The following is a 7,018-nucleotide window of genomic DNA, read 5'->3' on the forward strand; positions in this document are numbered from 1 at the left end:
CGTTTGGATTATCCACCATCATGTTCAACTGTGATTTAATGCAGTAGGCCCCTTGAGATCTGGGTTTGATCCCCTCATTATTCTCCTGACAAATCTTGGACCGCAGGACTTGCTCCGGCACTCTAACTTCTGGCTTAGGCGCTGAATGTTCCATTTTCTTACCAACCCACAGCATACCAAATGGATAAAACTGATCTTCAGCAGTACATTACCAGTTTTTGAAGAGAAAAAACAAAACAGCAGCAAAAAGTGATGATTAGGATGGCGCCCCTCTCGCTAAGGGTGAGGGGGGCACCAACATAAGCTCCCCAGATATCTGTACATTGCTCCTAAATATGCAAAGTAGTCTCCATGAAACGAATAAAAAAATGTATACACTTATATCGCGAGCTGTCTTCTTGCAGCACCACATGGACAGAGCTGGTGAACATATAAATGGCGCAGAACTTGACATATCTGAATTGGGGGATGGCCCTGCTGCATACTTCAAAATGCATCAATACCTTGAAAAACGTCTTGATGGAAGTACTAATCATTAAACGTAACACGCACCAAGCATAAAGACCTCGAGCCAAGGTCACTCCACAATGATTTGCACATTCTGGGAGTCCCGGATTCCATGACTGTTGGACTGATGGAACTGTTTGTAGGAAAGATGCTCCACATTCTTGTTTGGCATAGACAACCTATCATCTGTGTCCCTAGTTGAAAGGGTGCTTCGATCCCTGGTGTTTTCCCTCTTCCACCAGCACCATCTAAACCTATCATAGCGCGGGTGCTAAATTCTAAGGTCCGACACGCTATTTTTCAGCTGTCAATTTCTGTTAAAAATTCACAGCAGGCCTTCCTTACATCCTTATATGCCAGCGACATAATACTGTAAAAGGTGTATCCTGTGGTTAACCAAAACCCTGTTCAGAGAGAGATAATTAAATCTGGACAATTCTTTGGACTTCAAATTAACTGAGATAAGTCCATGATGGTCCACTGACATGCACTGTATCCCAACAAACTATAAACTTCCCCATTTTTTGGTGTCATAATCCAACACTTTATCTTGGTAAACATATATACCGAGACTCTGCACTAGTTGTACATGCTAACTATGGCCCAACACTCCACAAACTCAAGCAGTAGACACAACACTAGGCTCCTCTCATTCTTTCTCTGTCATAGCAGGCGTTTCCTCCCCAGACTGCTTTACCTACTTGTAATTGCTCCACTGCCCCTTACAAACACCTTTTCAGCACAATCTGCTCCATTCCTATTACTTTTGCATGGGCCAACAAACAGGCTAGAATACGTTGAGCCATGCTGATACAACCTTACTTCAGGGATGGAATGGTCACCCACAATTTAGAGTAATATTACTTCATCTCCCAATCCAAATATTTCTTTCACTGGATTCACCCAACATTTCATCTTCTCTCACATACTCACGAGAAAGATATAGCAGGCATCACTCCTTTGATCAAATGTATGAGGGCCCTACAGTACCATTACACCATTGTATAGTAGTTGGTAAGTGATTCCCATTTGTGAGGTGAGTAAGCCACCGCCTCATGATAAAATAAATACTTTTTGATTACAAGTGCTAAACATCCTATATTACATGTCTTGAAATTCGTCAATTCATTAGGTAAGCATTCTAAATTTTTCAATGAAGTAGATTAATCATCTATTTGTAAATAAAATCATCTTGAAGATCTGCACAGCCAACACACGCTTCGCCACTTTTGATGCGCAGGCCTGAGGTCTGTTCAAGGTTTTCTTGTTTCACTGATTCGTCCTGTCTTTCATAAGAAAAGGTTCCACTTCCGAACAGCTTCTTACTGTCAACCAGGGGGTCAGAGAGGTGGAATTGGGGAATAGAGGTACACCACTCATTATTAGTCTGATCAAGTCTCCGATTGGTCCAACATTATTTATGCTCCAATTGGTTCCCAAAGACGGGCACCAGCCGATTCCGCTGCAGGTAAGAGTGGTAGGGTGGTGGGGCCAGGTGAGGGGGGATTTCGAGAGATGACCATGAGGGAAAATTAAATAAAAATATAATTTCCCCTTGTGGTCATTTCTCGAAACCCCCACCTCACCTAGCCCCACCTCTCCTACCTGTAGCAGCCGTGGCTGGAGACGACCCTTTGAATGCACATACAGTTGACCATTTCAGTCAAATAACTTTTTTACTATTTACATCCTTCTATTTCTCGAAATTCTCTTTTGGCTACTTGACTCGAGACTGCACCATCAAGGGCGAGGAGGTCAAAGACATTGGGAACCAGTAATCACATCAGATAAAATTCAATGGATTTGAGAATACGAATTCTAAAATGAGGAACACGTGTAGTTTTACCTCCTTCTAAATGTTATTGTTTTGCTTCTTCCAGAAACTTACTTTTGATGAGGGATACCAGAAGTTGGTTCAGACAGCTAAGGAAACGTCACCCGATGAGGTAAATATATTCACTCTGTTAATATATACCCGTGACTAACAGGACTTTCTTGGATTTGCTGATGCACACTTTTCAAAGAACATGCAGGCTTATTTCTTATGTAACAATTCACCTTCTTAGTAAAAAGTGTTCCAGGCTTTCCACTTCAGTTATCTATTCATCCTTCAAACAGTTCTGATTTTTCAGCATTTGTCATTTTGGTAAGACTCTTGCCCCTCGAGTACCATTCACCCAGTTAATTTGGAGGTACATCTGTCAGGGGTAATTTTTTATGTTTTCCAGCATATGGGATTTCAAAGTTACACACATTTATTTTGTTGCATATATGACCTAGCAACTGTTGAACCATGATTTCTTTAAATATGTTTTCTTTTCTATGAACTCAATTTCAGGCTTATACTAATATGGAGTTGGCACCAACCGTTTGCCGGTGCTGACAGAATTAGTTTCCCTGGTTATAGTGTTGTATTAGAACTTCACAAATGCAATATATGCCTCTATGAGAAAATATTATAAATAATTGTGAGTTCTTAGCCTCCACGACCCACACAACTGTGTCGTCTTTCTTATTAAGATAATATCCGATATATCCAAGAACAATAATGAACGTGTTGTAAGGTGTTTACCACATACTTTCCAGGATTTTAAGTCTCACCCACAGATATAGTTTCCTCATGTGCAATCTAAACATCTGGGACTCGCCCGACTTGCTCCTCAACCTCATTTAGATAAGGTCCGATCTATCCTTGACTAGTGCTGAACTTGATGTGAGGTGATTAGTGCACACGTGCCATGTTTTTCCTCTGTAACTGATGTGGCATTTGTACAACAAAAATTAGATTCTATCTGACTTTCTCTATTACCATTAGAACCCCCATCCTAGTGCTGTGGAAAGCGATGACGCCATCCAGGACATAGTAAGTAGTTATAGTTTCAGATAATAAAATCCAAAAAGCTCTTCCCTTCTCAGTGTGGTCTTGGTACACTGGAGAGAATTTACCCAAAGCAGAACACAATTATATAAGTGTTAATCTGAAATAAACAGGTTAGTATTAGGTTCCTTTACCTTAGAATATCCCCAGGCGTCAGACTGGATCCAGAAACTTTTGCGTAGGCTTCATCCTAGGGCTACCTGGGATCTTAATGTCAATTTGTACCAAAAAATGATCTGTCCAACTAAGGGGACAGGGGGGAAAAACCGTAATTCCCTGGATATTCGAGAACACCGGGTCTAGCAGATGGCCTGCCAGATGTGAAGGCCCTTCAACCAGCTGACATAGCTGGCAGGCTTCCAGATCACCAAGAAACTTTAGTGTAGCTGGGGACTCACGGGACTCAAGATGTAGGTTGAGGTCTCCGAGTACAGTGAAGTTAGCTGACTGCAGAATGAGTGAAGAAGCAGTTGAAACCAGTGACTCCTGGAAAGCACTCGCAGGGCCAGGAGGGCGGTATATCAACAGCCCGGTCAGGGTGTAGATGTCAGAGACCCTTAGCTTAAACAGAGTACTTTCACAGTTGGTTATATTTGAGGGGGAGAGAGTGCAGGAATAAATGGTTTTAAAAATCACCGCCAATCCCCCACCCCTCCCTTTGGGTCTGTTTTTAGTTAGAATAGAGTAACCAGGGGGGAGAGCCAAAGCCTGAATGGCCAATGAGTCACTAGTTAACCACGTCTCTGTTAGAACCAGCAAATCAGGGGAGCGGTCAGTGAGGAGCTCAAAAACATCCTCATGATGACAGTGGTCTGGACACCTCGCCAGACACTGGTTTTGTCTCGCCTCCTAGCATGGCTACGGAGGAAGGGGCAACCTTCAGTGTGGCATTGACGCGGGCGGCCAAGGCCTTGGGCCTTGAGCTCCCCGTCGCGGCCGTGAGGACTAACCTCCTCACCGAGGTCCTTAAACCGCAGTCGAGCTCGGCTGAGCCTCTGCTGCGGTTTAATGAGGCCTTAACTGACGTTCTTTTGGGCACTTGGTCCAGGCCCAATACAGGTCAGCCTGTAGATAGGAATGTGGACAGACGCCACCGCCCGGGCCCGGGCGACCCTTGTTTCCTGTCCTCCCACCCCACCCCGAGAGCCTGGTCATCCAGGCCTCAAACTCCCAGACCGCATTCCCGTCGGCTCCGCCTGATCGGGAATCCAAGAGGTATGAGAATTACAGCAAGAAGATATTCTCCTCCCTTAGCCTGGTACTGAGGTCTTCCAACACTGCATGCCTCTTGGGCCGCAACACCCACTCCCTGTGGGACACGGTCGCGGACGTGCTGCCACAATGCCTGGCGGAGGTCAAGGCTAAACTTGCCCAAGCCCTTGCGGTGGGTCGAGATGCAGTGCGTTTTTCCATCCGGTGTGGGCTGGATACCACCGACTCACTGGGCAGAGCGATGGCAACGACGGTGGCGATTCGTCGCCACGCCTGGTTGAGGTTCGCCAACTTTTCAGTGGATGTCCAGAATACCCTCATGGACATGCCGTTTGATGGCCGTCACCTTTTTGGCGACAAAGCAGACCATGCGCTTGAGCGCTTTAAGGACTCCAGGGCTACAGCCAAGTCCTTGGGCCTCTCGGCCCCGCGCCAGCAAACGGGTGCCTTACGCTCCTTTCGTGGCCAAGGAAGGGGCGCCCCCACACGTGCTGCCAGCCACGCACCGCAGACTAACATCCAACGCGGTGGCGGCCGTGGAAACTGCCGTGGAGGCGGTCGGGAACAACGGCAAGGCCAGTCCACACCTTCCCCCGCAGCATCCGCCTCAAAGCCCTCCTAGTCCGTGCTTTCAGGCTCATGTGATGCCAGTGGGGGGAAGGGTTCGCCATCACCTCCTCCACTGGCGCACCGTCACTTCGGACAGGTGGGTTCTGCAAATCGTCCGAAGGGGCTACTCCCTCCCCTTCGAGGCTACACCTCCAGGAATGCCACCGCAATTCTCCGCGTATCGGGGGATCATTTGCGACTTCTGCAGGAGGAAGATACGGCCCTCTTGCGCAAGGGGGACATCGAGCGCGTTCCTGGGCCAGAATTAGGGTGTGGTTGCTACTCCCACTACTTTCTGGTACCCAAGAAGGGCAAAGGGGGCCTACGCCCTATCTTGGATCTATGGCACGTCAACGGCTTCCTTCGGAAGGAGAAGTTCAAAAGGCTGACACTGGCTCAGGTCTTAGCTGCCCTGGACCCAGGAGACTGGACGGTAGCGTTGGACTTGCAGGACGCTTATTTTCACATCCCCGTCCTGCCGGCCCACCAGCGCTACCTGCGGTTCACGGTAGGCCAAGAGCACGTTCAGTTTACCGTGCTCCCCTTCGGCCTTACCAGCGCCCCACGGGTGTTCACCAAAGTGATGGCGGTGGTCGCAGCTCATCTGCGCAGGTTAGGGGTTTCAGTCTTCCACTACCTCGACGACTGGTTGTTGAAGGCGGGCTCGCCCCAGACAGTCGTCAGCCACCTCCAGACAACCAGCAGGCCTCCTGCACCGGCTGGGGTTTTCCATCAATGTGCCGAAGTCACACCTGTGGCCCTCTCAGAAGCTCCTCTTCATCGTAGCGGGTCTCGACTCGGCGCAGTTTTGGGTTTACCCTCCCGAACAGCAGGTTCGGGATATTCAGGCTCTGATTCCGATCTTTCAGCTGTTATCCCGGATCTCGGTCAGGTTGGCGCTGCGGCTCCTGCATCCTTCTGGTGCATCACGCCAGGTGGCGGAAGCGGGCTCTGCAGTGGGACCGGAAGTTTCAGTGGGCCCAGCATCAGGGCAACCTGTCCGACCATGTCCTGATCTCGGAGGGCACTGTGAGACAGCTGCAGTGGTGGCTCACGGGCCGCGATTGGGTCCGCGGCAGATCCCTCTCCCTTCCCCACCCGGAGCATGTGGTTGTGACGGACGAGTCCCTCCAGGGCTGGGGGGGCCACATGGGAGAGGCGGAGATCAGAGGCCTCTGGTCTCCGGCGGAGTCCCGGCCCCATATCAACCTTCTGGAGCTGTGGGCGATTCATCTAGCACTGAAGGCATTCCTCCCCTCTGTTCGGGGGAGTGTAGTGCAGGTGTTCACGGACATCACCACTGCCATGTGGTACTGCAACAAACAGGGCGGGGTAGGGTCGTGGACCATCTGCCAAGAGGCTCTGCGCCTTTGGCAGTGGCTGGGACATCAGGGTGTGACCCTGGTGGTTCAACACCTGGCAGGTTCTCTGAACGCCAGGGCGGACGAGCTCAGCCGAAGGAGGATCACGAATGGCGTCTGAACTCGGACGTGGTGCAAGGCCTCTTTCAGCAGTGGGGAGAGCCTTGGTTAGATCTATTCGTCACAGAAGAGAACGCACAATGTCATCAGTTCTGCACGTTGGAATTTCCAAGGCGGCACTTGCTCGGAGACGCTTTTCGTCGCGAGTGGAGTTGCAGTCTGTTGTATGCCTTTCCGCCTATACCACTTCTGCCCAGAGTGCTGAAGAACATCAAACGCGACCGGGCCCAAGTCATCCTTGTGGCTCCGGACTGGGCACGAAGGTACTGGTATCCCGAGGTACTCAGTATGTTAGTTGATCCCCCGGTTCGTCTGCCTCTTCAGGAGGACC

Source organism: Lissotriton helveticus, chromosome 3_2, assembly GCF_964261635.1.
Source record: "Lissotriton helveticus chromosome 3_2, aLisHel1.1, whole genome shotgun sequence".
In the NCBI taxonomy this organism is placed as follows: Eukaryota; Metazoa; Chordata; class Amphibia; order Caudata; family Salamandridae; genus Lissotriton; species Lissotriton helveticus.